General features: G+C 36.9%; 1 protein-coding gene across 1 annotated transcript in view; it reads right to left on the bottom strand.

Moving 5' to 3' along the window:
- The window catches only part of DACH1 (dachshund family transcription factor 1), a gene marked incomplete at its 5' end in the record, with an annotated part of 389,294 nt that overhangs the window by 209,294 nt on the left and 167,030 nt on the right, over positions 1-12,970 (bottom strand). The window lies entirely within an intron of this gene.

Here is a 12,970-nt window from a genome sequence, read left to right as displayed (position 1 = left end):
TAAATTGGAAAGGCTTAGGATTATTTGCAGGACATTGTTGAGACACTGCCAGAATAGCATCTTCTAACTGCCTTCAGGATAAATAAAAATACTTTGTGTTTGGGTTTTAGTGGTACTTGTCCTTTACACACCTATTGCATGAAATTAACTTTTAAAATTATAAAAGCAGAAGGCAAAAAGGAGGCAACGATTTGCTGTTTTTGCATGAGAATACCATAAAGAATATAATATTAGCAATTCTTCAAACAAACACACTTAGCATTATGTTTCTCCTTTCTGCCTCTGAATCATGAATGTGCTGTTATGAAAAATACTCTTCCATCGCCTGGCCAATATGTGCTAGACACCTCAGAACCTCTGGACAGATCCTTCATAAGTTAGCGTTTCCATGTTAGCCTCAACTGAGATATTTTTCCTCATCAAAAGAGTCAAAGATTTTTACCTTTATCATTTAGTGTTAATAATACGTGTGATTATTGAACAAATAATTATTAAGCAATTGCTGTTTTCAAAGCAGTACACTATAGAGATTAATTTGGGCGAATGGGATTTTTAGTGTGCAGGCATTCATACTCCTGCTAAGGGGGACGACTGGGTGCATAAATAACTATAGTGCACACCAGAACATGCTAAGTGTCATCAGAAAGTTGCAATCTGAATACTAATTGGAGGATAGGCTGGATGATTCTACTTCTGGGTATAGGAAGGGAGTTAGAATCCCATGGCAGTAGAAGTATTAGAGAAGTCCAAAGGATGAGTTAGGTATGGAGAGGAAAAGAATGGGAGAAATGTACTTTAGTGAGACTATGAGAGAGGAATGGACACATCGAATGTATAAATATGCAAGATTGTTTCTAGTCACCCAACACAGCTCAAGTAAGATAAGGAAAAAAGATGGATAATGCTAGATTTGCTGCCTGGGGCTGGATCCTAAAAGGCTTTGAACCAAAAACAAGGATATAGATGATGAGTTTGTCCTGCTATTCTATATGGAAACTCTCTCTCATATTGTTCTAAGTATCTGTTGGCTACTTCTTCTTCATTATTATTCTTCATCTTCAGCTTTTTTTTAACTGTTGTTATTTTCCAAGGGTTAGTCAACAGCCCTCTGGTAGTCTCCATTCTTTCTGAGTAAGCCTTCTGTTGACATCCCTGAGATGATAAGGAATCATGGCTAAATATATATCTACAGACTATGTCTTCCTCCTGTGATTCAGACAGATTAACGCCTGACAATCGGAAATCTCTGCTTAGATGTTTTTTTAATAATCTAAGACTCAGCTTGTCTGAATCTAAACTCAGCATCTTTCCCATTAAAATCTATTTCTCTTTCCCTAGTTCAGCAAAATGGCACCTAACCGACCAAGCCCAAACTCCAGGATGAGCTGTGTCTTTCCTTCCCTCGGACACTCAAACATCGTGTCAGTGAAGATCCAGTCTCCCTTCCCCATCCTCACTCTAAACTTCCAGGTCAATCCATCATTTCCTATTTGATCTACTATTACAGCCTTCTTTTTTTTTATTTTTTTATTTTTATATTTTGAGAGACAGAGAGAGACAGCATGAGTAGGGGAATGTCAGAGAGAAAGAGAGAGAGATACAATCCAAAGACAGGCTCCAGGCTCTGAGCTAGCTGTCAGCACAGAGCCTGATGCAGGGCTCAAACCCACAAACCATAAGGTCATGACCAAAGCCAGATGCTTAACCTATTGAGCCACCCAGCTGCTTATTAAAGAAGACTTATTACAGTCTTCTGAACTCTTCCGAGGTCTACCTCCAACTTTGTTCTATGGTAAAGTCTAGAGTCTAGAGTCAAAACAACTCTCCATACTAATCTCAGAATGATTTTTATAAAATGCAAATTTGATCATGTTTTCCATTTGCTTAAAGATATTATTAGTTCCCTATAAGATTGCACTCCTTATCATGGCACCAAAGCCTTCCCAATGCTTGGTCCCTGCCTACTCTTCCAATCTCACCATTTTTTTTTCTTATATTCTTGGCCTTTCTGAATAAAGAGTGTCACAAGTTGCTTTGGTTTTCTATTACACTACCTTTATACATGCTGCTTGCTTTGTCACCTTTTCTATACCAACTCATCCCATCACCATTTCAACTGGACAAACCTTAATCATCCTTCCTAACCACTTTTTAAATACTTTAAGTTTTTATTTATTTTTAAGGAGGGGGTTGAGAATCTGAAGCGGGCTCTGCACTGTCAGCACAGAGCCCAATGAGGGCCTCAAACTCATGAACCATGAGATCATGACATGAGCAATAGGACACTCAAATGACTGAGTCATTGAGGTGCCCTTACTAACCTCTTCTAATCAGTATGCACTTTCTATGCACTATGACAGCCCATGGTGAAAACTCTATTAGAGCTCTTTCTGCACTGATCGTAGTATCTGCTCATTTGTTTAGTGTCCAGACTACATGGCAGAAAGTGTATAAAACACATAGGCACCTGGGTGACCCAAGTCACTTAAACATCCAATTCTTGATTTCAACTCTCAAGGTTGTGAGATTGAGCTCCATGTCAGGCTCCATGCTAGCTTGAGATTCTGTCTCTTTCTCTGCCCCTGGCTCCTGCAGTGTTGGAGGGGGGGAGGGTAGGCAGGTGGGAAGTGTATAAAATATATATTTGTGGAGGCACTTGAGTGGCTGAGTCAGTTAAGCATCTGACTTTGGCTCAAGTCATGCTCTTCATGAGTTTGAGCCCAGCATAGGACACTGCATTGACAGCTTTGAGCCTGGAGCCTGCTTTGGATTCTGTCTTCCTCTCTCTCTGCTCCTCCCCTGCTTGTGCTCTCACTCTCTCTGTCTTTCAAATATAAATAAACATTTAAAAAAATGAAACATATTTGTGTGTCCTTAAAACTTAATTCAGTGCCTAGATTACTATATATTTTTATTTTCTTCCATCCCCCCCAATATGTGTATTTAAATAAATTTTAACCCAATTTAGGAAGTCCTTTCCCCAAAATTCCTGAAGTATCCTACTTCATCCATTCCAATCGTCTCAAAGCTTCCAAGAACTGAAAAGTAAGGCAAAAAAAATTCTTTTTGGAATCTGAGTCTAAGAATAACCTAACTAACTATACATCTGAAGTCCAGAGAAAGAGCACAGAGATATTGAGAACTTTCAAGCAAGATGCCATGGAGAAAGTGGGAAAGGGTAAAGAAACTAACATTTGATAGTTGTAGCCCTTTAATTTGCTTTGCTTTTAAAGAAAATGCAAAGGTTTAAGAGTGCTTTATTATTCAGGCCACCGGAGCTGCCCTCACTGCCCTCACTCTGGAAGGAGAAGTCAGGCTACTAAGTAGGAACACTTTAGTTCATGCTGTGATTAGAATAGACCCAGTGGGCTCCTTTCACCCCAGATATCTCCTGCCCAATCTATCACACTGCCTCCAATTCCACCAATAGAGATTTACTGCTTTCAGTCTTGAAGCCTTAAGATCTTTTAAAGCCTCCCATTAAAATGCAAATACCCCTGGTAGTGATAACACCCTAAAGTCATCAACTAACACCCTACTGAGGATTAGTTTACAATTAGAAGAAAACACAGTTTTGAGATATCTCCAGGAAGAACGGAGGGGACTGGAATAAAAAGTTTGGAAGGATAGTCAAGCCACTTACCCTTTTGCTTAGTTAAGACCACTAGAACCTCTCCTTGGAGTTATACACAACTTCCTGGCAGAGGGGAAGTTAGAAGGTTTATTTATTAATAAGACTTTCTTCTATCCCTTTAAGACCTACAGTTCTATTAGGTCGCCTTATTGATGGCCTTGGTATTTTACCTTTACTGGAGTCTTAGTCACTAACTGCCACAAGAGTTGGTCTCTAGGGAAGATAACCTAACTGTAAAATACGTGAATATTTAAATTACTTTAACAGAGCTTAAGGGAAATTCCAAGAGAGCCCATGTGGTCCTGTGGCTTTCTGGCCACACAGGTATCTTGATAACTCTATCTTCATATACTGGGTCTACCAATTTATTAGAAAGTGTGGCCCCGATCAAGCCACAAGTTAGATTTAACTGCTCAAAACATCTGATTAACTCATTTTTTTTTTAAGTAGAACTGTTTACTTTGTAAGAAATAAGTTATTCTTGGAAAGAAAAATAAAAACTTAACTGCAAAGAGGAAGTGAAACAATTAGCAAAAGTCTTTCCTTTTGGAATGATCAATGGCCTCAGTAGTAGCCACCTTCAAGCCTTCTTATCTATAATAGTAACCCAGCTCTACCCCAGAGGATTAGAACAGCTGAACTTTCCTAGTTCTAATCAAAGCAGAAGACCTCACTTAAATAAATTATTACCCTTAGCAGCTTGAATGAAATCAAATTTATGACTTTGGTAATTGTTTTCGCCAGCTTTACACATGAGCCACAGTAGAGTCTTTAGTATTTGCAACCATCTGCATTAAAAGAGGAGTGCAATGGCTTAGAAGTGTCCAAATCCACACTTACTATCTCACTTACTTAGGAATTCACCCAGGCATGCTCTTTCCTGCGGTTCTGAATAAAAAAGCTTTCTTTTCCGGAAAGATCACTGAGGCCATGTCTCTCCATAGCATATACCATTAAATCAGTCTCGTGCTAATTCCTATCTCCCACAACTGTACAGTGCTTACCAACCCTTCCTAGTCCCTTACTGTGCTTATTCAGGGTGAAGTCAAAATCCAACTTAACAAAAACAAAACAAAACAAAAGTAACATGAGTTAATAAGAAGCTAAGTGGATTCAAAAGGTGGAGGCATTTAAAATGTTAGAGGATACATTGCACATTTTTCAGTCCCCAACCTTCTCCATAGACATCATCTTCTCGTGTTTTCAGTAGTTTTGGGGAAATTAATTTCAGTTTTCTTTCTGAGTGTTGGAGCAGAGAAATATATAAAATCCAAGAAGAGACTGTGATGGGTATAAGTTGGGAAATGCAAAAGTAGCTACCTGGCAGAAATTTTGGTTCCAAATCCTACCTGCTTAAAGAAGGGTTCCATTAAACATTCAATTCTTTCATCCATCTATCTGAGAAAGGAGCTACTGCACAACAAGCTAGACATAGGGTTGCAAGAATAAAGATTTACTCCCTTATCTAAGGAGAAAGACAAAACTAAATAGCCTGTGAAATAATAGAGCAGAAGAAAAATACATGGCAACAACTGAGCACTGATTTTAGTCTTGGACGACTAACAAGCCTTTAGGGGTGAAAGCTGCCTGTCTAGGAATCTACAAGAGTCCATTTGCCTTCTCCAGTCAGGTCACCCCAGGAAAACTCCAATTGTGTTTATATTTTGCATAGTGTTTTCTAGTAAACTACTTCTACAAAGCCAAGCCAAAATACAGGTGAACTATGACCAAATATAAAGTCAATTTTAACACACAGATAAAAACACACATATGCATGGACGCACACACACACATTCTTATTTCTTTCTACTTGGAAAGGTACAACTTCCTTAATGATTTATATATCCACTTGAACATTCTAAAGTCATGGAAAGGGATGTTTATGAAGAGATTATGAGAAAATGCTTACGTTCTAAGTAAAGGGAAAAAGCAACATAACCTACAGATATGGATATAACAGAGTACAAGACAGATAGCAAAATTAAGTAAAACTGACAATGAATAAACATAGAAAAAAGACTAGAAGGAAACAACACTAAAATATTAGAAGGGATAATCACTGAATGGAGAAATACATATTTTTTCTACATGTGAAGATTTTAGATTATTTCTCAAAAGCATATCGTAATTTAAAATATAAAAATAGGGGCGCCTGGGTGGCTCAGTTGGTTAAGCCTCCGACTTCGGCTCAGGTCAGATCTCACATTTGTGGGTTTGAGCCTCGCATCAGGCTCTGTGCTGACAGCTAGCTCAGAGCCTGGAGCCTGCTTCTGGTTCTGTGTCTCCCTCTCTCTGCGCCTCCCCGTCTCATGCTCTGTCTCTCTCTGTATCAAAAATAAATACAACATTAAAAAATGTTTTTTAAATATAAAAATAACATTAATTTGTTAACATTTTAAAGAAATTTTTAATGTTTATTTATTTTTGACAGAGAGAGGGAGAGATAGCATGTGAGCAGAGGAAGGTCAGAAAGAGAGGTAGTCAAAGAATCTGAAGCAGGCTCCAGGCTCTGAGCTGTCAGCACAGAGCCCAATGCAGGGGCTCGAACCTATGAACTGGGAGATCATGACCTGAGCCAAAGTCAGATGCTTAACTGACTGAGCTACCCTTGTGCTCCAATTTTTTTTAACACTTTAATGACTGACCGTATTTTTTAGATAATTCATTGTGGACAAAGGACGATCCTGGCTAAACATGATCAGTGCCTGAAGTTAACCTCTCTATATTGTAGAAGCTAGATAGAATTTATCCTTTTAATCTTTATTCTATAGTTCAGTTCTAAAATACTTAATAAAAAGCAGATAATTATTTGTAAAATATTACCCTTGTGAGAACTATAAAATCAATCTAAAATGCGAAAATTACAAATAATCATTGTATCTCCCAGATTAAATCAACCTCATAAAATAGATCTATCAACATAAAAAAAATACAAAGGACCTCTTAAGATTAATGCATGTATATATTTCACTAAAAGAAGCAGCTGATTTATAATCTTCAGTTTATAAGTGGGTATTTTTTTCCCTTAGAAAGATTTTCTTAACTTGCTAGTTGAATTTTTTCCAACTATCTGAAAGACAAGAATACAAATAATCCAGGAAGAGTATGATTACCATATTTTCCCTTTGCTTGGAGGGTTTTATTTTCTGTAAATGGTAAAACTTTGAGGAATACATTCCTGTTTTGCAATGATGACAAATGTGAGCACTTTCTCAATCTCCCATGTCACCTTTGTTTGGACTTTCTGTGTTCTCTGTATAGCTGTGTGTTTCAGCCATGTGTATTTCTCAGTACAAATAGATTGCAAACTGACTCAACAAAGAGATGATTTTCCACAGTCACTAAAACACCGACTTCCGCAGGGCAAGCAAGCACTTCAAACTTCACCAGCTGACACCGGAGACCACCCTCACATTACTGCTCATGAGCACAAAGCTCCCAATAGTCCCTCAACTCTTTATATGGCAGGAGTTATAGACTGAATCCAGTTCCCCCCAAATTCATATGTTGAGGCCCTAACCCTAATGTGATGGTATTTGGAGATAGGGCCTTTGAGAGGTAATTAGGCTTCGATGAGGACATATCAGTGAGGACTTCACGATGAGATCAGTGTCCTTCCAATTAGAGACACCAGAAAGCTTGTTTGCACTCTGTCTCAGCTCTGTGAAAACACAGTGAGAAGACTATCTACCACTGAAGAGAGCTGTCACCAAAAATGGATGAGGCTGATGCTCTCATCTGAGACTTCCAGGCTCCACCTCTATGAGAAAATGATTTTCTTGTGTTCAAGTCACCCTGTCTATGGTATTTTGTTATGGCAACCTAAGTCAGGCTAAGACAACAGGAAGTTCTGCATGTAACTGAACAAATATATATACAAACACAAAATAAAATTTCCTTTGAACAAGGCTTAAAAATAGTTTTTTTAATGCCTATTTATTTATTTTTGAGAGGGAGCACATGAGTGTGGAAGGGGAAGAAACAGAGAAAAAGATGGAGAATTTGAAGCAGATTCTGATTTGTCAGCACAGAATCCAACTTGGGGCTCAATCTCACCAACTGGTGAGACCATAACCTGAACTGAAGTCGGATGCTTAATGGACTGAGCCACCCAGGAGCCCCTTGAAAATAATTAAAAAACAACAACAACAAAAAGATCTATGCTCAGGGATCCTAGATGGCTCAGTCAGTTAAGCAGCTTACTTCGGTCAGGTCATGATCTCCCGGCTCATGAGTTTGAGCCTTGCGTTGGGCTCTGTGCTGACAGCTCAGAGCCTAGAGCCTGCTTTAGATTCTGTGTCCCCCTCTCTCTCTCTCTGCCCTTCCTCTGCTCACAATCTGTCTCTCTCTCTCTCTCAAAAATAAACAATTTTTTTATAAAAGGATCTGTGTTCAAATTAATTTGGGAAATGTCCACTTAATCATATTGAACGTGTGTATGTTTTGTGGAAGAACTTCACAAATTCTCAGAACTTTTAATACTTTTGTTTTGTGGGACAGCTTCATAGAGCTTTCACTATGCTGATACGTATTACAAATCTCTACGGATGTGGTAAAATAGGCATTCATGAAACTTAGTTTACCATGAAACCTGTTATTTCCAGTGAGTTTGTTTAGGGACCTATGCTCTAATGGAATATGTTCTTCCTAACAGTCTGCTTCTATTTAAATTATGAAAATGCCTCATGCTTCAACATTACCAAGCCATGCTGTGTCATAGGTGATATGACAGTTGTCACAAGTGAATTATTTCCTAGGGGCAAGAAAAACAGCAATCTTCATATTCTACAGACTTGATGTAAGACTTGATAATTACTCAAAACACAAGGTTAACATGAATAAACTGAAATCATCAGCAACAAAAAATAAATAGGAGTTGGGATTAGCTACTCTGGTGCAGAAGAACCAGTGTTGCCTCTGACTTCAAAATCCAAACTATATAGACCTGCAATCATACCGAAAATGTATTTAACACAAACCTGTTTCACAGGTCATGCACAAAATATCTGAGTCTCCAGTTGAGATACAGCTTTTAAATACTGCATAGGAAAGCATCCCTGAAACAGTTACAGAGGAATGGGACTAAGCTACTCCTGAGCAGTTGTATATTAACAGTTAACAACTAATGACAGCCCCAAATACAAAAAACAGTCCCTGTTGGACAGGTTACATATTTGGGATAATCTAGTCTTTCAAGTTCATATGTCCCTCTCCCCCTTTTTAGGAATTATACATAAGGGCCACATTAAAAAGATTCTTGGGCACCTGGATGGCTCACTAAGTTAAGTGATTGACTTTGGCTCAAGTCAGGATCTCACAATTAGTGAGTTAGAGCCCTGCTGTGAGATGCGTTGACAGTGCGGAGCCAGCTTCGGATCCTCTGTCTCCCTCTGTCTCTCTCTGCCTCTCCCCAGCTTTTACTCTCTCTCAAAAACAAACATTAAAAAGTTTTAAGTACTCTTTAAACTACATGTAACATATTTAGTGATGTTAATCTCAGGAAAATATAATAATTTTAGTTTAGATTCCTTAATTTATGGAATATTTTTTAAGATTAACTTTTATCAAAGCAGAGGTCCTAATATATGAATTACTTCCTTACATCCATGATACATGACACCTGATAAAGTATATCTAGTGATTCATCATAAAAATATATTCATACTTTATTGATATTTTATGGATTAAAAAGTAGTTTAATGTAACTTAAAGTTTTTTTAATGTTTATTTATTTATTAAAGAGACAGAGCATGACCAGTGGAGGGACAGAGAGATAGAAGGATAGGCGGAATCTTAAGCAGACTCCAAGGTGTCAGTGTGGAACCCCATCTGTGCTCCATCTCATGAACTGTGTGATCATGACCTAAGCCAAAATCAAGTTGACTGCTTAACCAACTGAGCCACCAGGTATGCATCCCTGTAACTTAAAGGTTTATTAAAAAGTATAAATGCTTAGGGGTACCTGGGAGGCTCAGTTGGTTAAGCATCAGACCCTTGATTTGTGTTCAGGTCATGATCTCATGATCTCCTGTTTTGTGAGATGAAGACCCATGTGGGGCTCTGTGCTGAGTGTAGAGCCTGCTTAAGATTCTCTCTCTCCCTCTCTCGCTGCTCCTCCCCCACTTATGTTTCCTCTCTTTCTCTCTCCCTTTCTCTCTCAATAAATGAATAAACATTTTAAAAAATAAATGTTTAATACTCTTTATTTTTATCTTTCCATAGCATATATTGTACATCCACATATATATTTTTCCCAGTGAGGACATTGTTTGTAAATGTTGTTTAGCAATATGTTGTCTAGAGAACTAAATATTTTTAAACTTTTAAGCACCTTATAATTTTCTCTTCTTCTCATAATTATGCCTTCCAAGACACAGATGAGTCTACCACAAAACATCTTTCCTAGAACTTTCAGCGAAGACTGACTGAAGCCCTTAAGAGACAAATCCTAAAATAATTAAAAACAATAGTAAATGGCTTTCTTAAGGTTTTGAGAAGATTTAATACTTTATTGGCTTCTTTCTCACAGTTCCTGACATACCTCAAAACCATGTTCTACAAAATTTAAATTTAATATTAAAAGCTATTCCAGCTAAAATATGCAGTTATCTAAACTAATCTTTTATACAAACTATGGGCTCTATAGTCACAAAGAAGAAGTTTTATTTCCTAAAATTTTTCAATTCAAATTTCAAATGACTAGATCTTCTTTGCAATTGCTATTAGTTATATTTTGTTTGAACCATTAGCAATGTTTTAAGTTTTCTATTTCACATGATTTGTTAATAAGTGTGCAGTGGCTCTGGTTGCTATCTGTTTTTATAGATAATCTTGAATTTGGCCCCAAAATACAACCATGGCTCCAATCTCAAAATTATATCCAACTAACCTCTATAGGAGGTGGCATTTCCAACACTCTAAAGGCCCTCTTCCCAAATGGTTTCATTTTACTTTGGGGTAGTGCATAAAATAATAAAATAACACAACTGTATTATATCATCTAACCAGTAGGCACTGGGCTAAGTTCACTATGTGATCTAACTTTTAATATTCGTAACCAACTTTTAAGATAGGTATTATTATGATCTATAATTTTTATTTCAATCTTAATCTTAATCACAGTAGTTACTATATTTAAGTAATTAAGAGGCTCAATGTGGAGCTCAAACTCATGACCCCAAGATCAAGAGTTCATGCTCTAACTGACTGATCCAGGCAGTCATGTTTTTAATATACAAGATGGAAATATGTTATAAAGAAATTATCACTAACCAACAACAATAAAGATGAAAAAAAAAACTATAGTACACCTACATCGATCTTGCTGTTCTAAGGCAATCAGAATCATAAATTTCTGATAAAGTACATCCTCACACATACAAAAAAATACATTTGGTATAGGCACCTTCACTGATACATCATAAAAGGAGATACAACAGTTATATTTATATTCCACTATTGGTGCTTAGAGATGTAGCTTCAAATGAAGGCAAAAACAAGAATCTATGAAATCAGAACTAAGAAACTCTTGTCTTCCTGCAGAGGTAAGATGGCTGACTCAACCCAAAATACATGTTTTCACCTTCCACTCACAAGTCATTTGTTTGCTACAGCTGAAGAAAAGGACACAACTAATTTATCTGAGAAACCTGTTAGGGAAAAAAAAAATACATGCCACATTCCCCTGCACTGTGTAATGCATAGGGAGCTGTCAAGAAACATAGTCATGAAGCACAGAGATTCAGATAACACCCCCAGGATTCAGAGACCTCCTGACAACTTTTTGATACTCCCAGGAGCACTCTAGGCCTATGAACTAATAAAAGGATTATATTAAGACAGACAAAGGTAGGCTGTTTCCAGCCTGCAGAGATTTAATAACATGCTTAATTCATTATCTGACATAGATGTTACATAAGCACCAAACATTGCTATTAATATGATTTACATTAATTGAATTCTATTTAATACTTTATGAAAGTGTTTTCTTTAATGAATGGCCTTTTAATACTAATGCTCAATATTATAAGAAATTATGATATAAACTGCCTGCACCACCGAGTTGAAGAAGACATTGACAATTGTCCTTTCAAGCTTGAATAGACATTGTTTTATCATGGGATTTTTTTTCCTCCTAGAATACTGTGCAGAGGCAGCTATTAAAATCCCAATCATCATGTTAATTCCCGCTTCTGTATTTATTTATCTGTACCCAAATCATAATCTAAAATACTAAAAAGTATTGCCTTAATAGTGTTACTTCAACTGAGTAGAGAATAATAGCTTATATTTAGAGGTGACATATATGTATCAGGAATTCTTCTGAGCACTTCAATAATTTCATGAGGTAGAAATATTTCCATTTTATAAATATGGGAACTGGGGCAGAGAGATGTGTTAAAAATAGTGTTACTTAGAATAAAAAAAATAGATTTTCTTAATCACTGGTTCAAATGGAAAATTGGTTCATGGTTAAGTACTGTGGCCAGCATTATTTTGTGGAGAAGCCTAAGAAGATAACAGCTAGTGCATTTTATTTTTAAAATGAAATATAGAATTCGGTATTTCAGTCCATTTTTAAATCTATCTATTAAAGGACTTTCTGATATCTAGAACTGTGCCTTGGTCTGATGGTCAGAAAATGATTCTCAAAGTCGATGAGTGTACAACTGATGACATATTCTAATTCATTCTTTCCTTCTAAAATTATTAGAGCCCACAGAAATGTGTTGGGAAGCCACTGGGTATAAAGACCAGTCCTAGATATCATGAAAGAGACAAAGTCTACAAAATACAACCTTTTCTCGGAAAAGAAGTTTCTTATTGGTAGAATATACAGTTACTCATGATACTAAGTCTCAAATAATTTTTTTTAAAAAAGAGAATAGATTTTTCAAGTACTGTAAAGAGGGAATCAGCATCTGCAGTCATCTTCCAACATGGGTGTGGATTTTGACTGACGGAAATAAGTGAAAAGGCAGCATTGAAGGTTTTCAAACACCATGATCAAAGGCCCTAAGACAGAAAAGTAAGTAGTGCTTGAGAAATAATGGGAAAGTTAAGGCCTCAATGGATGCTCCATTTGTACAGAATTTCTAGACCATATTTACGAATTGATTATATTTCTCATGAGCTTTACAGTCCTTGTTATGTTGTAAGACCTTTCGCTTGTTTCCTCGGTGGCTCTCTCTGGCTTTCCAGTACAGAGGGAAGTTAATTGTGTAAATTTTGTAGTACTGACTAATATAAGCAAAAGGGGCGGGTGAACTTGGTAAGTATAGGTCGTATTGTAAAAGAACCCCATCTTGAGACTAAAACTTTATTCTCATAGATTCT

This window comes from Suricata suricatta, chromosome 4 (assembly GCF_006229205.1).
Source record: "Suricata suricatta isolate VVHF042 chromosome 4, meerkat_22Aug2017_6uvM2_HiC, whole genome shotgun sequence".
Classification (NCBI taxonomy): domain Eukaryota; kingdom Metazoa; phylum Chordata; class Mammalia; order Carnivora; family Herpestidae; genus Suricata; species Suricata suricatta.
This window is presented reverse-complemented; position numbering and strand designations above follow the sequence as displayed.